General features: G+C 39.2%; 1 protein-coding gene across 1 annotated transcript in view; it reads left to right on the top strand.

Moving 5' to 3' along the window:
• The window catches only part of FAM161A (FAM161 centrosomal protein A), a 683,959-nt gene that overhangs the window by 880 nt on the left and 655,720 nt on the right, over positions 1-27,359 (top strand). The gene's annotated exons all lie outside the window — the stretch shown is intronic.

Consider the following 27,359-nt stretch of genomic DNA (forward strand, 5'->3'; position numbering starts at 1 on the left):
AAATTTTGTGTGCTTTGAAATCTTTGAAAACACGTGTTACATGTTCACCTATGTCCAGTTACTCTACCGTTCTTAAGCATCTGTAGTTATTTAACGGGTTAGGTGGATTTGTAAAGGCAGTGACCCTGTTCAGCCACAACCCGTCCCAGGTAGACAAAACAGAATGAAATATTACAACCAACATTCTAAGCAGAAGGCAAGAGAAGACGGAATGACAATATTGCAAGCAACCTTCTAAATAATAGTATAACAAAAACATCTTAACTTCATATTATAGTGGAAGAGAGTGCACAATTGTAGAGCACATCATTTGGTCTAACATATATATATATATATATATATATATATATATATATATGTATGTGTGTGTGTGTGTGTGTATATATATATATATATATATATATATATATATATATATATATATATATATATATACATAGACTATCTATATGGCTGTAATTAAGAGTGACCACTCATATGAGTGAGCACTTTTTAGTGATGTAAAAAAAGTAAATGCTCATATGAGTGAAAGTTCTTATCAGTTGTGACTTTGCTGGTGGCTTTTGTATGAGCGTATGTTGTAGTGGGGTAAAATAATTGGTATATATAATTAGCAGGAGGATATAGGGTGTTGCAGGAGGCTTACCCACCTGCAAAAACATTAGTTAAACATGTCTGACATATTTCTAATACCTGTACAGCATTTCTTGTTATCGTTCTTGTTATAGGCTCCCTAAGCTTGGCAACAAACCTTTCTACTTTCTGTTGCCAGAGTTGTTGCACTAAAATATTTTTTTGTGCTCTGGCATTATTATCAAAAACAATTGCTTAACAACAATCTTTTAAAATTCATGCGTATTATCAAGGTAATCCTTTATTTTCTGCTTAGCATTCTGCAATTGCTTCTGTTCTTAAAATGTGAGATTCCTCCTGTTCTGCAATAGTTTAATTTGTCAGTCTCTCTAAGTAATTCTTGTTTCTTCTTAACCATCTCTCTTTTACTTCCACCCTGTTTTTAAACTGCAGTTTAATTGTATGCCAGCTGCGCTAGGGGGAGTAGGGCAGTGCATATGTAACATATGCCAGCCTAGCTAGCTGGGGTTTTGTAAAGAATGATATGTCATTTGAATATCAAACTGATTTGTACAGACTCTTGTGTTAAAATGTATTTGTAAAGTTGCTTGTGTTAAAAATGTATCAGCAGTGGGTCCTGCTGGACAGAAAAGAGTTATACATGTATATCAGACTGTATTGTTATAACTGATTAAATGTATATATATTTTAACAGAGAATGACGGAAGGGAAGAGGTTAAGCTCAGACCAGCTAACCTTAAGAAAACTAGACTGAAATTAAATGACTTGGTTTAGGCCATAAAGATTTATCTCACGGGTCTGAATATGGCCAGAGACACAATGTCTGTGAGAAACCTTTCTACAGGACGGGTGGAAGTGTTGGAATTGTTTTATAGTTTCCAGATGCTGTATTACGCCTTAGCAAAGAATTCTGTGTGTTTATTGTGACACATCAGTGCCAAATCCTGGCTCAGTTGCTAGTGAGGGGGTAGTGTGGGAACCACAGAGTCAGGTGACCAGATGTGATGTTATTCTGTAGTCAGCACTGAAATTGTATTTGAATACTAGTGGGAAGTGTGATAGATGCACTCTGTCTTGGACCTGACAACAAAGACACTTATCCACCTTTGTCTTGCCTTGCTTTAGTAAGTAACTAGGGAGCAGTAATTCTTCAGTCAGTTGCAAAATACAGTGAGATCAGCTAAATGATGTTTTTCTGTGTCTTAGTCTTTCCACCTGTGTTATTTTTATATTTCCTGTGAAATGAAACTCTGGTGTTTATTGTAAGTAGATATTCAGTATTTTCATGTTTTCTATTTTATTATTTATTATTAAATATATCTATACCATTCACTATGGCTGGTCTTTTAGAAAATATTTAATATTTAAGAGTAATTGCATTTATTTAGTGGGACTGTGGATCCATGTTCCTAAAAGTCTTGCTGCTTGGTCAAACATTACCATTTTTATATGTATTAATTTTACTGAGAGTAATTGGGTACCCCTTAGAGTAGCTGTCTTTGAGTGTTCTAGTGGCAGTGTATCTACATTATAGTCTGGGTGAAGGTGGCAAAGCGGGTAAGCTGTGACAGCCTTTCCCAGGTGTGTGTGATTGTGTGTGTGAAAATCAAATCTCAAAGAGAATGTGTGTGTCAGCTACTTTGAATGGGGTCACTGAGAGCACTGATTGTGCAGAGAGGGTGGTGGAGGACTTGGCTTGGAACACCTGGCTAAAGACCCAACTCTATAGCTGTGTCATTGAGGAGTCTTATTTGAGGCCTGGAGAGAAAGCCCAGCTCCAGAACTGGAGTGTGCATTCCCTGTGTGCTCTTAAGGGAAACTGTACATGGTGCAGAGAGCTGCATCTGAAAATACTGCATGTGTTTATTTTTTTTCAAGTTTAACATTCCCCACCAGTGTCAGTGGTGAGGATTGAGGCTCCTTGATCACTGGCCCAGAGGAGGGGCAACACACCCTGAGCTTTTATTTTAGTTATTATTGGTGCGTGATCTGAAATAGTTATTAGACGCGTATCAAAACCTTCAATTAAATGCACATGTTCCTGTGAAATTTAAGTTCTGTTTAGCATAGCCCATTTATGTCTTGGGGAATAATATGTAAATTCATTCTGAACTCCTACTACTGAAATCACATCTTCCATGCCAAATATTTTCATAAATTTCTTCAAACATCTACCCTCCTTTTTTTTATTTTCCCTTCTGGGTCTTCAGACACATCTTCCCTGCTGCAAATCAAATTTCAGTCCCCACCTGTAAGTAATATTCCCTGCTGAAAACTGATTATTTTTTCCAGGTTTAGGTGGGATATAAATACATGCAAGTGTAATCCTCCTGCCTTGCCAGTAGCCCCTTAATACTACATATCTACCATTATTAGTTTTTATTCTCTTCTATGAGTATTGGAGCTCCTCTTGCAATTAATATAAGTACTCTTCTTTTCCTTTTTCCCAGGTATTCCGCTGAGTAACTGTCCTGAAAACATTTCTTTATCAAATTCACATGTTCATTTCTTTCCAAATGTGTTTCCTGTAGCATAGTTGTTTGCACTCAATATATTTTTTAATAGTTCACTACTTTTTCTTTTTTGTATACATCTCTGACACCATTAACAATATTGAAAGGGCCATTATGTTAAAAAGTTATTATTCCCACATTTTATTTGTAACAGCTTCTTTTGTTTAGTGTCTAGTTCCATCTTATGTGTTACATGCACACATACTAATGTTTGGCAGGTTGACCCTTTATACAGTTGTTTCTTGTCATATCCTTTTGACCCAATGTCATATCTTACAAAACGTCTTGTTTTATTGAAAGCCCTCAAAAAACAAAACAAAACAAAAAAAAAAAAAACAAATACACCTCAAAAACTTATTAACACACACAACTAATGACATCTTCAAATATTTAAGTTTTACATTCCTAATAGGAACAATTGCCCCAAACTGACAGCCACACTCTGAGTTAACCTAAAGGGAAGTTTATTCATGCTAAGATGCATGGTACAGCCTATCCTTCTAAGTGCTGTCTGGTTTTTATCCTATCTTTATTGCGGTCCCTAAATGAAAAAAAAAAACTTGAATGCTTTCAGGAAACATCATCTCCTAGCCATTGAAAGAAAGTCATTAAAAGAAAGATGTTTTCTATTTTTATTGCTCTTTATCAGATTGTCTTCATGGACACATGAGAACCAGATACAGAGTTGCTTCTACAAGTGCTTATTTATTTGTCCATTTGCAAGAGGAGAACCTTATTATATTCAATGTACTTTTTTTATTTATTTGCTTTCTCTTGAAGCTTGTTACTAGATAAAGCCAAAACCTTAATCCAGTCATTTCCCCTGTGCAAGTATGAGAAAAAGCACATAATTTCTTTCTTGTATCATACTCTTGAAAAGGCTTTCCTTCCTTTTTTTTACATCTCAGTGCCTACATTTCTTAAAACTGATCAAAGAGAAAGAGAAAAGAAGGGAAAAAAACAGGGGCACACATTTACTTTAGTATTCCTATTACACTTGAAAATAACTGAGAAAACTTTATAACATGCAGAAATCATGCTCTATACAGATATTAACCTTAAGAACAAAAGTTTGTTGTACTTAAAGTTAACTCTTTCCGCCCTCTTTCCCTGTTCTAAGTATTCCTCCAAACGTTTAATAACATGAATAGGGCATATGCTTTAGAGCCCCATACAAGTTTAACAAAGTTAAAAACGTCCAATATTTCCAGGTTTTCTTGTTCTGTCATGTTTCACAAATATAAGTAATGCTTTATAATCCCACATTTATTTGCCAATTTCCGAGTCACTGGTTTTATTCCTGTTTATCTCCATCTCTCAAATCCAGTCTTTGTTTCCTTTCCAATGTAGGGTTCTTATAGTCAACTCTTGTGCTTTTTTCTGCCTCTTAGGCATTTTCCATTTAAACACGCCAGCTTCTCAACATTCCCTGATTAGTGGAATACATTTGCTCCTCTTCTGTCTGGTGTACAGTAAGTAATAATTTTCCACACTCTACTGTCTACCACTTTTAGTACCTTGTCCTTCTGCCATGGTTTTGTCAGAATCAACTTCTTCTGCTGGTAGGATTGCATATTTACTATTAAAGGTCTAGGCTGCTTTCTCATGGCCAGGTTTGGAACATACAGACTTTCAGTTAACAACTCCTGCTGTGGAATACCAGTCCAGTTTATTTGTGTTTTCATAAAATTAACAGTCTGTTCCTTCCATGTTCTCTGGTACAGCAGAAAATCTCAGCTTTTCCCTGTGTGCTCTGTCCTCTAATTCTATTATTTTTTGAAGCATCTCTTCTTGAACAGTCTCATATTCAGCCAGCCTTTTCTTCATTTCAGTCTCTGTTTTTTTACAGTTTTATCACCTCGTCTGAATATCTTTTTAAAGCGTCTTCCATTTTATCCAGCCTTTTGTTATTTGAGTTGATATACTCCATCAGTATTGTGTTTATTTTAATCAGCTGTGAGTTCATTTAATTTATTTTTTCCTCTAGGTTACTGGAAGTCATGTTTTGCACCAAAGCTGGAGCTTTCCCTGCTTTTTGCTGAACAGCTGCAGAATTCTTTCCAGTCAGTGTTTTTTCCCTCACCTTTTATGGTTGATTTTCTTTCAGGTTCTTTTAATTTAATTTTTGCTGGCATCCAGTGCACCTGCTAACGATTTACTGAAATTTACCCCCAAAATGAGTTCATTGGCTCTCTTCTCTGAGTTTCTGTATTCACCCTGGGAGAGCTGAAATTAAGCTGTTACTCAATGTGCAGCCATCTCGGAAGTCTCGACCTTATGAATCACTTATTAGCGATAACCATACCAATACTGGAAATAATTAAATACAATTCCAGTTGGGGTTAATTGACAATCCTATAATTTTCCCATAGGTATGATGAGTGTATGTGTGTATCTTGTGATGGATTGGCATCCTATCTAATTCTGGTTCTCTGTCTTGTGCTTATTGCTTACCAGAACAGGCTTTGGTTTTCTGTAGTCCTGAAAAGGATAAAGTAAGTATTAGACAATGAATTAATGCAATATGAATTAGTGCTTAAAAGTGTTTTAAGAGACTTATAACAAACATAAGATGCTCTGATTTGGGATCCTTCATTGAACTTAGGCTTATAGTAAATGCACAGTTGACTGATGCTTAAAGCTACCTACTGTATGGTAAACAGCATGCATGGATACTTACCCACCTACAGATTTCTTTTCTCTTGTGTTAAACCATTAATGCAGTATACAGCTGTAGAGCATGAAACATATCACATCTGAATTTGGAAGCTGAATTTGGCATAGTTTAAATAAAAAAAAGTATCTGAACCAGAAGGAAAATACAGTTTGTCCAAAGTGGCATAGGAAACTATGTATAATCAAATTTGAAAGTTATGAATTAGAGTATGCATTTTGCGTTTCTTCTTTTAGGAGACAACATTTTTCCTCTTTTGACAAAAGGGAAGGTAATGTGAAGGAAGAGCAATAAGAACTTGACAACCAAATCTGAAATCATTTGCTACATTGCCAGTGTTTAGTGTTCTTACACTTTTACATTCTGTTTCCCTATTAATTTCTCATGATTGCCCAAGGCTGCTTTTTCTTGGGTTTGAAAACATTATTACAGACCGACGTAGGAAATGCCTTGACAATATGGGAATACACTGGTCAAATTTTCCTGATATTGGGTGATAGCTAATATAGTTCCTTAAGAATTTTATGCTAAAAAGGTGTGGTACTCTCTTGTATTCTGTTGGTTCTGCTGTTCCGTTTGTTCAGAAGTATGTCCATGGCTAGTTGTGGAGTTCTGAGAAGGCCAAGGCATTACCAAATACTAGTCTGTTTTACAAAGAAGCGTAGACTCTTATAGATAAGGCAGTTTTGAACTACCTATTTCTCTGTTATAGTCAAAAGAAATTCTAGATATTTTTTTTTGTACTGGAAAACTCTCTGGTAAAACTGTTTTTTTACCTTGGTTACTTACCTTAGGTATTTATTTATTTCCTGTTTAAGAATGTTTTTGGCAATGTAAAAGGAGATAAGTAATCCTATATGATAACTTACAATGAGGGAGAACTTTGAAGAAGAATTATGTGCATTAATTGTTAGGAATCAAGAAAACATGTCCATATTTATGCATGTAAACATGCTCAGTGGGTATGGTGCTGAAGTTAGTAATGCATAATGGGTGGTTGTTGCATAGTCTTTTAGGGGGGATCTGAATGCCAAATATTTTGTGTTGATTGTGTTTGTGTTTAATATGCGTCTATGTTTGAAAAAAAACATACTTAAAATCATCCACAATATTGTTTTTAATGTAGTAAAATAATTGGATGAGTTGCTTAAAAAGAAATTATCAACATTTAGAGTCATATTCATTTTATAAAGGTCTTGAAGGCAAGGATAAACAATAAAAATAAGATAGGTCTTAGAAGTGAGCCAAGAAAAACATCAGAGATCATTTTTTTATGTTATTTGTCCTTTGTTGAGTGGGTTAATCCCACTAGGCTGGTAGCCTCTTTTCAAGGGAAACCTAAAGTGATATTTGTAGTACTAGGGGAAATTTGGCTAGGGTACTTCCCCTACTCACTACGGTAATCGCAGTGAGTGTCTCCAGCAATTATGAGTGCTTGTCTTGGTCCTAGCACGGTAGCAGCTGGTAGGACATTGCGCATCATGGAGACCAGAAATGATGGAGTAGAGGTGAAAGCCAGCTAAGGAGCTAGTGTGTTGGTGGATTTGGATGTTTTGTACTAGCAAAATATATTTGCAGAATCAAAAGGTGAAGCCAAGGAGTATGTCATTACAGCCCTTCAAAGTGTACCCAAGAACGGCAGTGAAGTATTGTGGGGAGATGTAATGGATAAAATAAAGGCAGAAGAGGTAGCAGAAGTTGTAGAAGAAGATAAAAAGAAGAAAACTTATGCTGATATAGTGTCCAGTGCATTGAGAGAGAAGATAAAAGAACCAGAGAACATAAATAAAAGAAAATTGGTGATAAAGCTGCAAAGTTGCAAAATAATCTTAAAGTTGCACTTAACAGCTACAAAACAATGTTGTTTTACCTTTGGGCATTACAGTTCAAGAGGTAAGGGCATTTATTCTTACAAACAGAGAGATGTTTTGTGATTTTATATTTGACAGTTTGCAAGGTATGGAGAACTTTATTAGTAAATTTGAAAAAAAAAGAAAAATGAAAATCCATGGAATGAGCATGTTTTAAAAACTGCATTTAGAGAGATGAAGAAAAAGATACATATATAATTTTGAAGTGAAATAGACTTTAAAAAGATATTTGAATGACATTTGTAAAGAAGTGCTGGACATTGTAAATGTTTATAAGGATAGAGGTGTATGGACCTGAAAATGGAACAGGAATGCCGTTTTGAAAATGGAAAATGATAAGATTATACATATACCAAGTGTTATAAATGTTGAAGGGAACCAATGTTGGGTAAAGTACTGGAGGCAAATAGCATGCTATTTATGTGGAAAAGAGGGGTATTTTGTGAGTAATTGTGAAAAAGTAGGTATTACATTTGTGAAAAGATGGGACATAAGACAAAAATTATAAGTTGGAATGTTACAAATGTAAATGAAGAGGACATTTAACAATGGATTGATCAGAAAGAGAAAAATAAAATGAAAATAAAACTGAAGAAAGTAAAGAGGTAGGAAAAGAAAATAAGATAAAGCAAAAAGAAGAAATAAAATTGACAAAAGAGAAGAAAGTTAGTGACAAAGAACCAGTTAGAGGTGTAGAAGTACATTCAGAATTTAGTGATGAAGATGATACACATTGGACTGTAGCTAAAAAGAAAACATCTATAGGTAAAAAAAGTTAAAGATAGAAAAAAGTTTTAGAGTATAAATGTAAAAGAAAGGGAATAGAAGAAAGAAAGCGAAGGAAAAATAAACAGTATTTGACAAATTAAAAAAATAAAAGAAAACATAACGAGTATTATCAATAAATGTAAATAGTCTCATAAATATAACAAGGAAATTAGGATTAACACAGTGTTGTCAAAAATGTGATATAGACATAATTGTATTAGAAGATATAAGGTTTATAACAAAAGAAGAAAGTTTGTAGGCAGAAAACCTATGGAATGGGCATATAATATGGAATTTGGGAAATGAACATTGTTCCAGAATTTCAGTGTTATGCAGGAGAACAATTAAGATATTGGACAAATGTTTAGTTATAATGGGTAGATTGACTGTCCTGAATATTAGATGGCAGGAACAAATGTATAGAATAATAGTTTATGCTTATGTAATGGTTAAAGAAAGAGAAAGTATTTCAGCAAATATAAGATTGTTATAGTGAACATAATAATAACAGGCGGTTTTAATTGTGACTTAAGAGAAGAAAAATGGAAAAGATACACAAATAATGAAGGAATTAATGAAATGTGGAAAATTAATTTTATGGAAAGAAATATATTCAAAACAGAGATTGACTATTTTATAAAATTAGAAGGGATAAAATAATAGAAGTAGTAGTAGTAACAATAGGAATTTCAAATCATCTAGCAATATGGATATAATTAAAAGAAAACAAAGAATTCATTAAGATAAGAAAAACAATAAAAAGAATAAATGAAAAAGAATGGAATATAGAAGGCAATGGGAAAGAAATAATGACACAGTTATGGAAAGAACATTTAACAGTGATACCATGCTACAAAAATTGGACTGAGTGGTGGATAGTATTTAAGAAAAAGTATAAAGAAAGTGATTTAATGTGGGAGGTAAATGAAATAAAGAAAGAGGGAGAGGAATATGTGGTTATATATGGTAAAGTTTTTGAAAATTTAGAATATAAGAAAATGGAATTCTATGAAAAAGAAGTAATATATGATAAAGAACGAATCAAAAGTTTATTATTTAAAGAAATTATCTATTACAAGCAAAAGAAGAGGTATCAGCATATTTAGGAAAAACAGTAAAAGGCTAGAATTGTGTAAAGACAAATGAGGAATAAAAATGGTGAAAATAAGAAAAATCAAACACAAAGTATGGAAACAGTGGTGGAATACGTTGAAGAGGTGTATAAAAAAGGTAAGTAGAAAATTCCCAAAAACATTGGCTAGTTAAAAAAAAATCACAGAGTTAATGAATAAAGAATTGGAAAACAAGATAATAATAGATGAATTACATAAAATAATTAAGCAAGTTAATATAGATTCTTTAGCAGATTCGGATGGAATCAGTTATGAAATGGAAACGTTTATTTTGTAAAAACTTTGAATGCATGGAAGAGGGTTTTAAGTATAAAGACATTTGTAGTGGAATTTTAATTTTTTTGTCATGGAAAAAGGGGAATAAAGAAGAAATAAATAAGGATGCCAGTAGTATTAATACTGATTATAATATATTTATGGATATTATACAGAAGAGGATGGAAAATAAAATGCAAATATATTAGAAGAAAGTGTATTTGGTATTAAAGGTAGAGGATGTCGAGAACTTTTAATGATTATATAGGAAGTTGTAGATTTTGTTATGAAAGGACAGGAAGTAAAATTAATGGTAAGAGATTTTAAATAAAGCTTTTGGTACAATAGATCTTGAAGTGTTATAGAAAGCTATGGGTAGTTACAATATTAGTAAAAAAATAAAATAAAAGAATATGCATGACTGTTTATAAAATCAACAGAGCGAGAATACTAAATAATGGATAGTTAAGCCAAGAAATGGAAATGAATAATGGAGTTAGATAAGGATGTCTAATGAGTAGTATATTGTTTGTTTTAATTATGAATTTAATAGTTAATGAAATCGAGTAAAATAAAAATGATAGAAGAGAATACATAATGGAAAAGTGTGTGAAAATTCCAGTAATAATAACTTATTATTTATTTATTTACAATTGTTTAACGGGAGATTCCAACTGGACACATGTCCTTTTCAGCCGAGGCCCGGGGTGAAAAGCTCCACAGAATGCAATGGTAGGTGGGAAAACAATAACAATAAAGGTATGGATACAGTAGAAGTGATCATGACATGGAGTAATACAGGAGCAAAGTCGGTACAATTGAGTAGTAAGCTGTAATTGCAAACATCGAGAAATAAGAAGTAAAACACAGAGCTACAAATTTTCTAGACAGTAACTAGATAACAATAATAATACACTAAATGATAAAATCCTGGAAAGATTTACAAGCAGTGAGTAATCTTCAGTTCAGTTTTATAGTGCTAGAGAGGATACTCTAAATCTGGGAAAGAAGAGAAGGGTTGAGAGGGGGTTATTAGTCAGGGTTTGGACAAGGACAAAGCCAGTGAGAAATTATGTGAGATTTAAGTGCAGTCTTAAAAAGACTGCAGGAAGGAAGGGTAGTTACGATAGTGGGAAGGTTGTTCCAGAGCTTGGATATAGCACAGGAAAAAAGTGCTTCACCTGCTGAGTGTTTGGCTTTGGTGACCTGGAGTAGATTTTTGTTGCAGGAGCGTAGTGGTCTAGAAGAGTGGTAGGGTCTGATCATTGTATGGAGCGATGGGATTCGTAGAGGGTGGTTTACTAGTTTATGAGCAAAAGTGAGTTGAGTTAGGTGTAGGAGTTGTAGGAGCTCAAGCCAGTCAAGGTTTCTAAGGAAGACATAGTGGTGGCTGTGGTAGGAGGCACCAGTGGAAGATGAGTTTGGTTTTATTTGGCTTGAGAAGAAGCTGGGCATTAGATAGCCAGCTTTCAACTGAAGAGAAAGATTCTTTGGTGATCTGTTGGAGTTCTGTTAGAGTTGGAGCTGAGCAGATGAGGGTGGAATCATCTGCATACTGTATGAGGGAGGCATGTTTGGTGGCAGTGCGCAAGTTGTTGATGAAAAGGGAGAAAAGTAGGTGGCCAAGGATCGAGCCTTGGGGGGAACCCGGAGAGTAACAGGGAGGCGAGGGGATAGCTTGTTGTCCCAGATGAATGATTGCTGGTGGCCTTGTTGATAGATGTGGAACCAGTTTGTGGCTGGTGTGGAGAAAGAGAGGTTGGATAGAGCAGAGAGTAGTAGACTGTGTGAAACAATGTCAAAGGCTTTAGATAGATCCAGAAATACAGCAGAGGAGAGGAGGCCATTGTTTTTGTGATGGAGGATAGTGTTGGTGAAGGAGAGGAGAGCAGTTGTCGTGGTGTGGTCTGAAACCATGCTGAGTATTGGAGAGGAGGTTATTGTTAAGGAGGAATTTGGAAACCTGTGAGTTGATGCATTTTTTGAGTATCTTGGAGAAGGGGGAGAGAATGGCAATGGGGCAGTAGCTGGAAAGGTCAGAGGAGGGGCCACCTTTGTGGAGGGGAATGATGTGTGATATTTTCCATAGCGTGGGTACATAGGATTCAGATATGGAGCAGTTTATTAATATGGAAATAGGATAAGCTAGGACATCAGCTGCTATCTCTAGGTATTCTGTGGGCAGGTAGTCGGATGCTAGTTTTGTGGGTTTTAGTTTTGTCAGGAGTCTTTTTATGTAGGAGATGGGTACTGTGGAGAGAAAGAAGGTAGGGAGGGATGGTTTTGGGTTGGGTGAGGGGGGAATAAGTGTAGGGAAGTGTTTTTTTGTTAGGGATAGAACGGATTCTGTGAAGTGTTTATTGAAGGAATCAGCAATACTACTGATGGAGAGAGGGGTGGTTGGTAGGGGGGTGCTTACTTTTCCTGGGAAGAGTATAAAGTTAATTGTGGACCAGAATTCCTTGGTGTTGTTTTGGGAGGAGTTTAGGGATGTCTGATAGAAAAGGGTTTTGTCTGCTTTTACTTGCTTTCTGACTTTTAAGTAGTTCAAGGAAGAGTTGCCTATCTGAGGGGTTTTTAGTTATGTGCCAGCGTTTCCATGTTTTATCCCTGGTTTTCATAAGGCCCCTGGTGGTTTTTTGTAGCCAGGGGGAGCTTAGAGTTCTGATTGTGGTGGTTCCCAGGGGGGCACGGGAGTTAAGGATGTTGAGAAAGGTACTGTTAAAGAAATGGACTGCTTCATCTAGGTTGAGGTACTTTAGAGGTGACCAGTTTACTTTCTGGAGGGAGGAGGTGAAAGATTTGGGGTTAAAATTAGCTTTGTTGCGAATAAGTCTGTGGGTAATGGGTTTGCAATCATTAATGTGATTTTTTTAGTAGGAAGGTTGGGGAATGATCACTGAGGGAGTCAGGTAAACAGCCTGCTAGGTAGGTGTGGGGGGGCTTTGTTAACTAAGATCCAGTCAAGAATGGTGTGGTTATTGGGGTTTTTATTGATCCTATTGGGGGTTTGTAATAGCTGAGAGAAACCATGGAGATTTAGGGGGAGGGCTGGGTGTTTGCTGTTGCAGGATAGCCAATTGATGTTAAAGTCCCCGAGGATGATAGTTTCTTGGGGTAGGAAGAGATTGGCCCAGTCTTGTAGGTTTTCAAGGAGAGGTATATTTTGGCCTGGTGGGAAATAGCACCCTATAATGTTGATTGATTTGTTAGGGTTTAATTTGAGGGAGTTGTAAAGTATTTCTTCCTTGTCAAACTGGGGAGCTGAATTGGTGAGAATTTGGATATTGAGGTGGTGTTTGTACAACAGTACCACACCTCCTCCTTTTCTGGGTAGTCTGTCCTTACGGAGGATGTTGTATCCAGGTGGAAGTATTTCCTCACTTTTGATGGGAGGTTTGAGCCAGAATTCGGTTAGGATAAGGATGTCAGGGGAGTAGAGGCTTATGTAGGCATGGAGGTCTTGGATTTTATTACAGATGTTTCTGATGTTAAGAGACATAATGAGGAGGTCATTTGGGTTTTTGTTGTTTGTGATTTGGGTGATGGGGGAGTTAGTTGGAAGGGGGTTTGTGGAGATGTTGGTGATTGTGGGGCCAGGGTTGGGGTGCACATCTCCACTGAGAGCATGTTTAGAGAGAGTGTTGAGCATATGTTTTATATATATGCAGTAAAAAATTTCTTGTATTTTATGGATTTTTTGTGTTCAAATGTGGTGGGGGTTGGTAATTGAGTAGTTGTACCGGGAGGAGGTAGTTTGTGGTTGGGGTAATGAAATTATGCAGTGGGTGTTCGAGGGGAGTTGATGAGAGAGTGCAGTGGAAATGGTTGGGGGTTATGACTGTAGCTGTTTGGTACGATGTAATGTATGCTAGAATAATGCAAGTGAGGATTACAACAGTATTACCTAGTGGCATGGTTGCTTTGGGTTAGGATGGGAGTTAAGCAGGTAGGTGGATAGAGAGGTGGGGAGTATCAGTGGTAAGGCTCGATTTGAGGAGTAGAACTCAAATTGAGTCTAAAAATAGTCCAAAATGGTTATTACAACACACAGAATTCCTAAAACCCCAAAGCTGTTATTTATGTTTTGAAGTCAAGAAAACCAAAACGTGGTGAAGCTTTGACCATGAACAGGAAAAGTATAAAAATATAAACAAGCAATCACATTGTATACATACAAAAAAAAAAAAATTGACATGCAGATGATATAGTTGTAACAAAAAAATATTTTGGATGGAAAACATAATTAAATATTTATCAGAATTATTAAAAGGAATAAGGATGGACCTTAATAAAGAAAAAATATTTAAGGATTAGAATGTAGTAATAATATAACAGGTATACAGTTTACTGTTACTGAAATAAAGATGCTAAAAATAGAGTTTGATATTCACAATATAAAGAAAAGATAATGGGAAAATTTAATAAGAAATATAAAATAATGTGCATTATGAAAAACATACAAGCTGCCATGTAAAAAAAGCAAACTTGGGTAATTCTGTGTTGATAAGTAAAATGGCATATTTAGTAATTGTTTTCACAATTCCAGAAATGTATGAAAAGGATATAATGGAAATAATTTTCTCCTTTATGTGGGGTTTTAGATTTAATCCAGTTGAATGAGGAGTATTATATAGGAATAAAGACAGTGACAGTTTAGGATTAATAAACCCAAGAGTATGTGAGGCTTCTTTGAATTTATATAAATTATTATGGATAAAGAATAAACAGAAGTTAGTGGGAAAGATATTTAATTATAAATACAAGGAGATGTGGGAAGAAGCTAGATCTGAGAAAATAAAAAGAATATTACAATGATGAAATGCAAAAGTCTTTAGAAAAGATAAGAATATGAAAGATAAAGATTGATGAAGTAAAAGAAAGAAGGGGAATATGGTGTGAAAAGATAATGGAGGAATCATTTTGTATTAATCCATGGAAAATTTACAAGAAGAAAAAGAAAATAAAAGCTATTAAAGAAAGAAATAAATGCTGTAAAAATTGGATAGAATGTCATGATTTCTTATTGAAGTTAAGTGTAAATAAACCTTCTGTTACAGGTAATATGTCATATAAAAAGAGAAGTGAAAGTTTATATTGTGGGGAAGAGGAACCAGCAGAAAATGTTTTTGATGTGTAAAAGAGTAAGAAAATTATGGAAAAAATATGTGAAGAAAGTGCTTTTGGAAATATAAAAGAAAAAGACAAACATGGATATGATAGCATAAGGATGTTATAAGGATAATAAAAAAGAGAACAAATTAAGAATAGACAGAAAAATATTTTATGTTAAATGGGTTATTTGGAATGAAAGACTTAATGAAATTATTTTCAATGGAAAATGTTTTATTAGCAGTTATAAAAGGAATAAAATGGTGGTTATGGAAGAAGAGGTATTATTATGAGGTCCAATAAAGAAAATATTGTTGGTTATTCTCCACTGTGAATGATGGTGATGACAATATGTAAAATGTACATATGTACTATTGGTGTAAATAAGTTGTAAATATAAAACAAATGAAGGACCCCTACTCTTTTTGATAGGTGCCATGGGAACTTTTACATCTTCCTTAGCTACCAACATTTTTGGCAGATGAGGCCTTGGTTTAACTTCTCAAAGGATGGCACACTCAAGAGTGCAGCACTCCCCTTATTCTGCACTGCATTGTCAGCAATCCATCTTTCTGGGGTGGGAATAGAGCCGACAGCATTTTGTGCCAAGGTTAAGTGTGCTATCTGCTGCTCCACTGACACTAGTGTTCAAAGGATCAACACGTAATATAATCCCAAATCTAGCAACTAAAATGGGGAATTGTTATACTTGCTAAGTGTAGCTAAACTATGGAACAGCATTCACTTCACCATAAGTCAAACAACTTCTTTGCTTTTAAAGCCAACCTCAAACTACATCCAAGTCACACTACAGTCCACAGTTGATCTCACTCTCCAAGTCATTGTAACAGTAAAAAAAAACGTTTTGACACTCTAGGAGAAAATACCCAAATACTCAAGTTCCTTTTCTCACTTACTAAATTATTTTATTTCCTAACTGGTAACTTATGTCTCATTGAAGTGAGTTTGTTCTGTATATATTATAGCCCTCAGCTCAAAATGAATATAAACACATATTACATTACTTTAGCTCCCATATTTTTGATACTCTCTACTGCTTAGTAATGTTGCTATATTTATACTGATAATTTCTTGCCCCAGCGATGTTCTGCAGTGTACGTTAGTTTTTAGAACTTACTGCACTTTACATCTTTGTATGCTAGTTCCTGTTTATTCTGTTTTTAATAAATTTCATTATTTTTTTTTTGTACACTGTCCTTTCTTTAGAGTTTATCTAAGCAATGCTGTATTGTATATGTATTATTTTGTGGAGCTTTTCTCCCTGGGCCTCTGCTGAAAATGGACAGTGCAACCCATCTAGACTTTCCTGTTAAACAAAAGCAAATATGTAAATAAAGTAAGTCATAGAAGAAAGTGAGTAAACAAAGTTGACCTGCAAACAGTGGTGGATTATAAAGGCGTGATTTGGGTGGTCACCTTGGGTCCACTGCATCAAGGGGGCCAGTGGTTGTCCACCCTGGCCACTGGCCAGACTATCTTTTTGAAACATTTTTTTAAGTTTACATTCAGCACTGATAAAAAAATAGTTAGCTTGTGTGCTGAACACTACAGTGGGTGACAATAAAATAAGCTTTTTACAAGTTAGAGAAGAACTAAAGAAATCAAATGCCACCCTGAATACTGTGTTACTCACGTGACTAATGATGTTCTTCTACTTGCAGTAGCAGACAGTGAAGCTGTGATGCAAAAAGTGAGGTTCACAGGTGCATCCTGTACATGGATGAGCAGATTCAGCTGTGCATAGTAGTTATTAAAAATTCTGTTTGCACTATAGCACAGTGTCATTTGTTTCAAAGATGTCACTAGCTGCACCCTGTACATAAGTATATTTATGGGAGCAGTGGGATGACTTCCAGTTGTATGATCTCGAGTGTCAGTAGGCTGAAGAATAAGATACAGAGGAAGAGTATGCTGAGTGTACATCATTATGAGGAACCTTCCTCCCTGCAGTGATTTCTGCCTCATATTTTTCCTCTCTCCCTTATACAGTTTTGATTTTTTTGTTAAATAAGTGTGATTACCATCGGTTCTTAATGATGGACATTAGTTACCTGTTATTGTTCAGAAAATGCATGTTAATACAAAATCTGTTGTTCTGTTAATTTTTTATTTTAATAGCAGTAATATTGGATGACTGTAACTTATCCTGTTGTCTTTTACTCATTGTAAACAGCTTGGCTTTCTAGGATTAGTGCATATTTGTGTATAATAAGTTGGAATTCGTGGACTACTATGGGCCGGATTCATGAATAGCCAAATTCCATGCAGAAACAGTATAGCAGCTCCTGCACGCAATATGGCCGTCGTGCAATCCAGGATAGTGCTGTTTTTCGCATGCACGAGCGGCCCTATACTGTTCCTGCAGGAAATTCCATTCAGTATGAAAATCACCTCATTTGCTGGTGAAAACCATGCAAATTAGGTGATTTTGCGATCCAGCAAGCTGAATGGATTCCGTATAGGAACAGTGTCAGTGCAAAAATGTATTTGGCTTGTAGCCAAACACATTTTTGCATCTGACAAAATGGAGGCATGACTGCTTGTGAAAAGCATGTATTATGTAGAACAGAGAAGCCAAGGGTCAAATATAAGGCCATTGGCATTAAAAGGCACATACATTTTATAAAAATAAAACTTTCAATTTTTTTTGGCTGATCTTGGCCGTTTAAGCTGAGGGGAGCGGTGCCGAAAATAAAAAAAAAAAAAAAAATGGAAAAACTGCCTTTTAACAGAAATCTGCATTTTGCCATTATAGTCAATGGCAGGCAGAATGTAAACAAGACAAGGGAGCACTGGTTGCCAAGGGGAAAGGGTGTGCTTGGGAATTGTAACTATGGACCTGCACACTGGGGTATGCAAATGAAGGGACCTATACTGAATCAGATTTCTACCTGCTGGAAGCCTGCACCTAACCGTGAAGGTGCAGGAATAGGGAACCATGCAGGCAGGACAAGAGGATGACTTCAGTATGGGGTGTGTCATGCTTTGTGTAAACTTATTGGTGGCCTGCGGCCCGTGTTTGCTCTTAGCTAAGCAGAGGTAAGGAAGGGGGTGTGTCTCACATTGTTGAGCACTGTTTTCCCTGCTTAAACGGGTGTGCGCGCTACACACTGGGTTTTAAACAAACAAAAAAAACCCCCAGGAAATAGCTGCTCAGTTCACATCTGAGCATTAGGTATGCACGGCGAGTCTCTGGGCTGAAACGGGAAGGCAATGGGAAGGGAAAATAGCAGTAGGAAGGCAATCAAGGAGAACTAGCTTAACTGGCAGGTGAAATGTATCAGAATCAGCCAATTACACAGGCAGCAGCCCAGCCCAGCACACTACTATAAACTATGCAAACACCTTTCACTCTGGTTTTTCCAACAAACTCTACACCACCGGTGTACACAGATGGGGAAATTTTACCTGACAAAACTAACAAAATGATAGGGGCTGCTGTTGCTCTCATACATCAATATGTGCAAGAGGCTGAGGATGGTGAGGATGTGAATGCTGATGACCATCCCACAGTGAGGAGGATGAGAAGAGAATACATACCCAGAGTAACCTACCAGAGCCTACATGAGCTGGAGACAGTAGAGCACTATAGGGTGGACAGGGACATTCTACAGCAAATTGTTGAGCTGTGCTGACCCTACCTCACACACAGAACCAACAGAGGGGAACCCATCCCAGTGGATACCAAGGTATGTGTAGGCTTATGAATACTAGCCGCAGGTACCTTCTAAAGGGCAACTGGGGATATCATGGAGATCTCAGAGGCATCAGCATCCAGGATAATCCACCAGTTCCTAGATGTCATGACAGCATATGCCGGTGAGCACATATATTTCCCCATCACCTGTGAGGCATTGACAAGCAGTAAGCGTCTCTTCCACCAAATAGCAGAATACCCTGAGGTAGTGGGTGCTATAGACTGCACGCACATACACATCAAAGCACCACCCGGCGAGCGGGGTAGGGTCTACATAAGCCGCAAGGGCTTCCCCTCCATCAACTGCCAGGTTGTGTGCGATGCCCAGGGCATTAACTTGAATGTGTATGCTAGCAACCCTGGAAGCTATCATGACTCCCACATCTGGCATATGACACAGCTGTATCAGTCATTTGCCATTGGGGACATTCCATATGGCCACCTAGTGGGGGATGCTGGCTACGCACTGGAGCCGTGGCTGATGACACCCCTCAGAAATGCACACACACCTGAGCCAGAACTCCGTAATGAGGCACATGCACAAACCAGAATCATAATAGAGCGTGTGTTTGGGATGCTCAAGTCACAGTTCCGCTGCCTGGACATATCCGGTGGAGCCTTGCGATACTCTCCAGCTGCATGTACACAAATGTTCATAGTTTGTGCCATGCTACACACTATGATCCTGCGGAAACAGCTGCAGCAGAAACAGCACGGGGCAAGGCCACAAAGCCCCCCACCACTGCCAAGGCCAGCACAGGTGCAGAGGGTCTCTGAGGAAGAACCACCTGAGCCTGCTCATGTAGCCAGAAAGAGACATGCCCAGTATGCCCAGGTCTTGGCAAAGAGGCAACGTATAGCACATACACTGACATGATAGGGACCCAGGGAATGACACCTCTATCTGACTCGCACATACAGTAAAATGGATGCCAAATATGACACTACCTGTGCTTTACCATGTATAGGGAGTGTACTATGTGCATTCGACATAGTCAGCCCTCCAGCACCATCCTCAATACTGGCCCAGCCACAAGGTAAGTCACTCTTCATATTAATTACTCAAGGGAGTAGTATGTTTCTATGGTATGGATGCGAGCATGCAAGGGAATTGGGTGGCTGAATGAGTTGGCAGCAGATACTGGACACCTATATAGGCAGCATGAAATCCATAACAAATACTGGTGTCAACACACTAGGCAGTACTAGACAAAGTGACAAATCCCACTGTAGTACATGTGGTGGCCCAAATGTGTGTCCACAGGACACACCCATGCATGTCAGTGAGGCTCACATACCCACCACCAGACTCAGCCAGCAGGGCAGGACAGGTATAGATGACCATAAAGAAAGGCTGGGCTAAGACCTCCAATTGATGGCAATGGTGAACAGCCCCCATCCAGACCTACACAGACAGACTGCAACTGGTCTGGCAGTTGTATGCTAGTTCTGAAGGGTAAGAAGTCTGAAACTGAAATGTAGGTCAGTAAAACCTAAGATCTGTACTCCATTGATATGCCCCCAGTCTGCATGATAGGTCAGAATACAAAATGATGTGGAAGCCAACAGAGTACCTGACATACCAGTACAGTCATAGCACAGTTTACAGTTGTCAGGTGTGCCTCCTCCCACAATCCTGTGTAGAAATGCAGTAACATGTAAGTGTGAGGAGTAGTATCAGTGGAACACAGATTACCCGCACTGGCCCAATCTACAGGATAGATTGTTGCATATGTACAATATGCAGGGGTCTGTGTGTTAGGTTGTTGTGTGTTCAATATTCAGTATCTAGGCATGGATGGTTGTGTCTTGTTGGCCTATGGGCAGTACTGTGGTTGACAGGGCCATGTGCCAACAACTGCAGTGCCAAACACAGTGCTTCTCAGTCATCAGTCATCCATACTCACTGTCCAGATGTCAATATCTGTCACCGTCTGAAAGATGGACATGCCATGAATGTGGGCCCATACATACACACATCACACATCACACAGGTGGAAGTACTCTAGACAGAGTGCATAAAATTTAACTGTCAGCTGCACACATCTTTGGAATTGTACAGACAGGTTAGCAGCACATTAGTTGTCCGTGTAGTATGGAATAGTGATGTAGTCTGGCCAATCACTGGCAGACCACAAAAACACAAAAGGTACAGATGTTCATCGTGTTTCACTGTTGCAGTCATTATAATTGGGTTATCCTGCTGGCAGGCTACCACAGTCGGCCCGAGTTCCAAAGTCTAGATCCGGTGTCGGTTGCTGTCACCTCCTCCCCGACGTCAGTGTGCCAGGGGTATAAAAGATGCAGCCGACGCCATTTTCTTCAGTCTTTCTTGCTGTGCGGTGGCCGAAGCAAAAGCAGTTCGCAAGTGCCGTTCGGCTGACTCCTGAGATTTTCAAATTCGAATTTCAGATCCGAAGTCTTCATTAACGCTAAGTACCCCATTGGGGATACTTTTTTCTTGCTCCAGACCGATGTCAGAAAAAGTTAATAATTGTATTTCTTGTGGGAAGCAAATACCTCATAAGGATTTTCATTCTTACTGTATTCCTTGCCTAGGCCCTGACCACAACGTTGCTAGTTGTCGGTTTTGTGCTAGATTTAACCAATGCACTATTAAGCGTCGGTACAATTTTGCATTTCATTACTTTGGCAGAAGATTCAATTATTTAATGCCGTCGGAACAGCCGACTTCCGGAGTTTATAAAAAGCGCAAAGACAAAGAAAAGGACAGGCATCCGAGGTCCAAAACCGACGACGAGGCTTCTGTTAGGCCGGTTCGCCGGTTCTCAGTGAGGTGCTTTCGCAGCCCCTGACGCCCGCTACCTCAGAGTCACAGGCTGCTTCCGACTCCCACGTGGAGCCGACTAGGCCGCTGGAAACTCGCAGTATTGGACACTCGGAAACTATTCCCTCAGATGGGTTCGGAGCCGCTGAGCAGGCATTGGCTTCTGAGGGTGTTTTCAGAGCTACACAGTTATATGTAAAACCAACTTCAGCTTCAAAGGCAAAGACTAAAGCAGCTCTAAAGACAAAGAAACAAGTACAGCATTCTCCTGGTCAGGCCTCCATGCCTAAAAAACAGATGCTTAAATTGGCCGAAGACCTAATTACTTTGATCAGGGGTCCCACCCCCCCACTTTCCTGATAAGAGGCCTAGGCAAGAGATAGAATATGAATCTTCAGATCAGGTTTCCATTTCCTCTGATTCCTCTTCTGAACAGGAATATTCCCTTCCTCCCTATGAGGATTCTGATGCTGAAGAATCTATCCCTTCAGCCTCTCCTCCTGAGGATTATTCTTTTGGGGAGACCCTGCATACTGTGAGGGAGCATTTCCACTGGGAGAGCCAAGATTACTCAGAATCCAAGAAAAGGCTCAGAGACTTCTTTTATTACCTCAGCACAGGTCCCTTGCTATTCCTCCTGTTTTAGACATTGTAGATGATGTATTTTTAGAGTCCAGTCTGTCTCCTGACTCTTTACCACCAGCTCCTGTTAAGCCAGACAGATACTACAGGGTTCCTGATTCACATAAATTTCTTTACAAAAACCCTGCTGCTGACCCAGAAACTATTTCTCATCTTCCACTGCAAAAAACCCTATCCCCTCTGATAGGGATTCATGGGCCCTGGACAGATGGGGGGTAAAAGATTTATACTTCTGCTACCTTGGCTGTAAGAGCTTTATATTGTCAGTTTCATATGCTTAAATATCAGCAATATCTTATGTCACTGCTTAAACAGAAAATGTTGGCAAATTCACAATGTGCAGAAAACAAAGATATGCAGGATTTATTGCATGCAGCTGAACAAGTGGGAAAACATACTTTGCAATGTGGTTGTGATTCTCTAGAGGCCTCCTGCAGGGCCGCAGTTACAGGTTCTGTCATTAGGAGACATGCTTGGTTAAAAGAACAGAATCTGCCTGATCATGTTAAAGCAAAACTATTAGATGCTCCATTACAACATGATATCTTGTTTGGTGTTAAAGCAACAGAGGTGTTGAAGAAAATGGAGGACAAAGCTAAATCTATGCAAACAGTGAAGGATTTCTTACAGGTACAGCCTCCCAGATTTAGCAGGAACTGGCCTACAAAGAATTGGTCCTTTCCAGTGTCAGACAGGCCACAAAGAGGCAGATACAGACACCCCAGAGGCAGATCACAGCCCCAAGGCTCATACAGGCCTAAACAATGGGGTGCTTCTACCTCCAAAAGTGGAGAGGGAAAATCACAGCCATACAGGAAACAGTCTCAATGACTTCCCCCTGCCAGCACCAAGCACTTATCTTCTTGCAGCTCCTTTGGGGGGGGGGGGGGACTAGCACTTTTTTCACAAAATTGGCACATGATCACCCAGGACAAATGGGTCTTAAATATCGTATCTCAAGGCTACAGGTTCCACTTTCACACCCTGCCAAGGCCAAACGGTATGCCAGACCTGCCACGCAATCAATGGGCAAAGCCACAAAAACAAGTTTCATCTCTCATGGACATGAGGGCCATTCTGCAAGTACCACAGCAAGAACAGGGACAAGGATTTTACTCAAGGCTATTCTTGGTGCCCAGAAAGGACAAAACCTGGAGACCAATACTGGACCTATCTATTCTAAACACATACCTGGATATTCCAAAATTAAAAGTGTTAACTCTGCAGCAGCGTCTGCCCATGCTGAGCAAGAAGGCTTGGCTTGTGACTTTAGACCTAAAGAGGCATACCTGCATGTCCCAGTCAGACAATCATGCAGAAGATACCTCAGATTTATAGCTGGCTCAATGCACTACCAATTCTCTGCACTGCCCTTTGGCTTATCTACTGCGCCCAGGGTATTCACAAAATGCCTGACACCAGTAATTGCATTTTGCAGACAAAGAGGAATACAAACATATCCTTACTTGGACGCCTGCCTTATTCAAGCAGAGAACAAGGACATTCTACTACAGCATCTGGCATTTGTAAAAAGATTACTAACAGGTCTAGGGTGCACAGTAAACGAAAAGAAATCAAAACTCGTACCCTCTCAAGAGATAATATTCCTGGGTGCAAGCTTAAATACAACTGCCCAGATGGCTTATCTCATGCCAGACAAACACAGACAACTGACTACTTATTTCAAAATGTTGGCAAGAAAGACCCAGTTATCTGCAAGAAAAATTCTGCAGGCTTTGGGCTTCATGGCATCCTGCGTACTACTAATTCCATATGCAAGAGTGCATATGAGGAAACTTCAGTGGTATCTAAAAAGTGTTTGGACTCAACATTGCCACAGCCTGGAAACAATAATTACCCTCATTCCCTGCCTGCAACAGGAGTTTCGATGGTGGGCAAAAGCCTGTCACCTCAACACGGGACAGCCATTCACCTTACCCACAGCCAGGCAGACATTGACAACAGATGCATCAAATTATGCCTGGGGGACCCATATGGCAGGAAGATGTATTTAGGGCACATGGCCCGCAAGTCAAATGCATCTACATATCAATCAAAAAGAGATGCTAGCTGTTCAGAATGCCCTGACAGCCTTCAAAGATATACTTCATCCAGGACAACTATTGATAAAGATGGACAATACTACAGTCATGTGGTACATAAACAAGCAGGGGGGCACGCATTCCTACCCCCTCTGCAGACTAGCCATGAATTTGTGGGACACAGCACTGACTTACCAAGTACATCTGCAAGCATAATTCCTGCCAGGAAGGATAAATACTCTGGCAGACAAACTAAGCAGAAACCTAATGGATCCCCACGAGTGGAAATTGGATTCACAAGTCTTCAGCATGATAACAAGGAACTGGGGATGCCCGGACATAGACCTATTTGCCTCCCCTCACAACTGCCAACTACAGAGATTCTGCACAAGGACTTATCACAAGCAAGCATGGAAAGTGGATGCTCTATCTTTCAGCTGGAAAAACCTAACAGTATATGCCTTTCCTCCTCTGCCTCTCCTCCCCAAGGTACTCCTCAAGGTCAGACAAGAGAAGCCAAAAATGATATTGATTGCCCCAGACTGGCCCTGCCAGCACTGGTACCCAATCCTAAAGAGCTTGTCTCAATGCCCAGCTTGGACATTACCTCAAATTCCTCACTTATTGACCTAACAAGACAGTATGATATTGCACAGCCAACTCGGGACCTTAAACCTGGCAGCATGGTGAATAATGTAGCCATTCAAGACGCACCTCTTTCTAAAGCAGTGATGGATGTTATTTTGGAGGCCAGGAGGCCTAGCACCAGAAAATCTTATGCAGAAAAATGGAAGAGATTCTGTGCTTGGAACCAGGCACAAGGTATTGACACGACTGTTCCAAATATTTGTCAGATTTTGCAATAGTTAACTGAGATGCTGGATAAAGGCCTTTCCTTTTCATCAATTAAAATTCATGCCGCTGCCATTTCAGCTCATTACAATATAGAACCACCTATTTTTTTCTCATCCATTACTAAGGCAGTACCTCAGAGGGGCCAAAAACATAAGACCTCCAAGGAGAGCACCAATACCTGCATGGGACCTCAACTATGTCTTGGAAAAACTCACACTGCCTCCGTTTGAGCCAGCCTCTGCAGCCGATATAAAATTCTTATCCTGGAAAACAGCTCTGCTCCTTACAATTACCTCCGTTAGATGAGTTTCAGAGTTACAGGCACTCATGGCTGTGGAACCTTTTATCATTTTCCATCCTGACAGGGTTTCTCTAAGGACAAACCCTACATTTATGCCTAAGGTAGTGTCCAGTGTGGCCCTTAACCAAACAATTAATTTGCCTTCTTTTTACCCAAACCCACAGAATAAGGGTGAGAGACTTCTGCATTCTTTGGACATTCACAGGCAGCTACGCTTCTATTTGGACAGAACCAAAGCTTTCAGAAAGACTGAACAACTTCTAGTGGCATATGCCGCAGGATCACAAGGAAAGCCTATCTCAAAACAGACTATTTTAAAGTGGATAGGGCACTGCATTCATTTCTGCTATTCACAGCATGGCAAATCAGTGCCTAAGGGCATTAGGCCACATTCAACCAGAGCAGCAGCCACTTCAACAGCCTTCCTCAGAGGAGTACCAACCAAAGACATCTTAGAGGCTGCAACTTGAAGTTCAGTGCATACTTCTACAAAGCACTATCATTTACCTCTTTACTCTAAATCCAGGGCAGGCTTTGCCACTGCAGTTCTGCAGGGCCTGATAGCCTCTCCTAATCCTATTTAGCACCAGCCCCCCAACCTTAGCCTTGGAGTTCAACCAATTGTAATGACTGCAACAGTGAAACACAATGAACATAGTACAGTTGTGTATCTACCATAAATGTAGATGTTCATGTGTGTTCACTGTTGCATTCCAGGTTACCCTCCCACCATCCCCCTTTTCCTTGCTGGGACTTATCTGTACTTCTCTATTCTATACAATCTATGTGGTGTATTTGCTTGTAGATGAAGGAAAAGTTGATTTTTGGGTAGTCATGCTTATTGGCATAATTTAGCCTACCATTTTAGGGGTACTTGACATACGGGGCAAGAAAAACTGAAGAAAATGGCGTCGGCTGCATCTTTTATACCCCTGGCGCACTGACGTCCGGGAGGAGGTGACAGCAACCGACACCGGACCTAGACTTTGGAACTCAGGCCGACTGCGATAGCCTGCCAGCAGGATAACCCAGTTGTAATGACTGCAACAGTGAATACACTCGAACATCTACATTTATGGTAGGTACACAACTGTACTTTATGAAGTAATGAGAGGCTGCCTATGTCCCTGTACAAGGCAGCATAAGGGGAATGTCCGAGATATATCTGTGAATCAGCTGCAAGTAGCTTCCATATTACACATGCACTCAGCTCACCCCACCACCAGCCACAGGTTTATCACAGATCATATCCTTGCTGTTGAGAATGAGTACAGTATGACCCCTCTTCTGTATGGGAATACCCACAGAATGCAGCATGCTGAAGTGCTGTCCTATGCAGGTATGTCCTTAGCTGTAAGCAGCACCCTGCCTGTATCCAGACCAATGGATCAATGTTGGCAGGAACTATTGCCATTAACACCTTGCACAGTTACCCTGTCACCCCAGGGGAATCCACTGGCTCGCAACCTGGGACTGTAGGAGTGACAGAATACAGTGGCCTGCTACAGATGCCCTGCATCACTACCAAATGGCCTACAGACCTCTGTCAAAGGCTTGTGCCCCACCTGTAGTACCAATGTATAGTATCTCATGAGATCACGACTAACAACCTAACACAGTCAACAGAACTCAAATGCAAGGCCATGTTGACAAATCCCAGTAGCATGCTCCCCTTGTCCCATTGCATGAACTGTGGACCAATCCATAAATACCGCTGGGATGAAGGGTCAACTATAGGGATACTTCTCAGATATCGCTCGCATAATGTTAGGAAGACGATAAAATAACATAATGGGGGGTGTAGACACATGGATGTCATGGAGTGTGTGAAGTCTGAAACTCTGATGTGTGCCCATACAACCCCTGCCTGCAAACCAAGTAATGGGTGGCTACAAACCTGCTTGTAAACCACAATGTGAAGTGGAACTGACCAGATATATGACCCCTGCCTCTGGGTAACCTGGGTGAATCTGTACAGCTGAGAGGTATGGCCTCAGCGGGGTATGGCCATTCTGTTAAGTCAACATATGTACAAGAAGGGGATCCTCAGACACCATAGTACCAAGGTGCTGGACTATTTACACAGACCCATC

This window comes from Protopterus annectens, chromosome 1.part0 (assembly GCF_019279795.1).
Source record: "Protopterus annectens isolate FY-2018-M chromosome 1.part0, PAN1.0, whole genome shotgun sequence".
Taxonomy (NCBI): Eukaryota; Metazoa; Chordata; order Ceratodontiformes; family Protopteridae; genus Protopterus; species Protopterus annectens.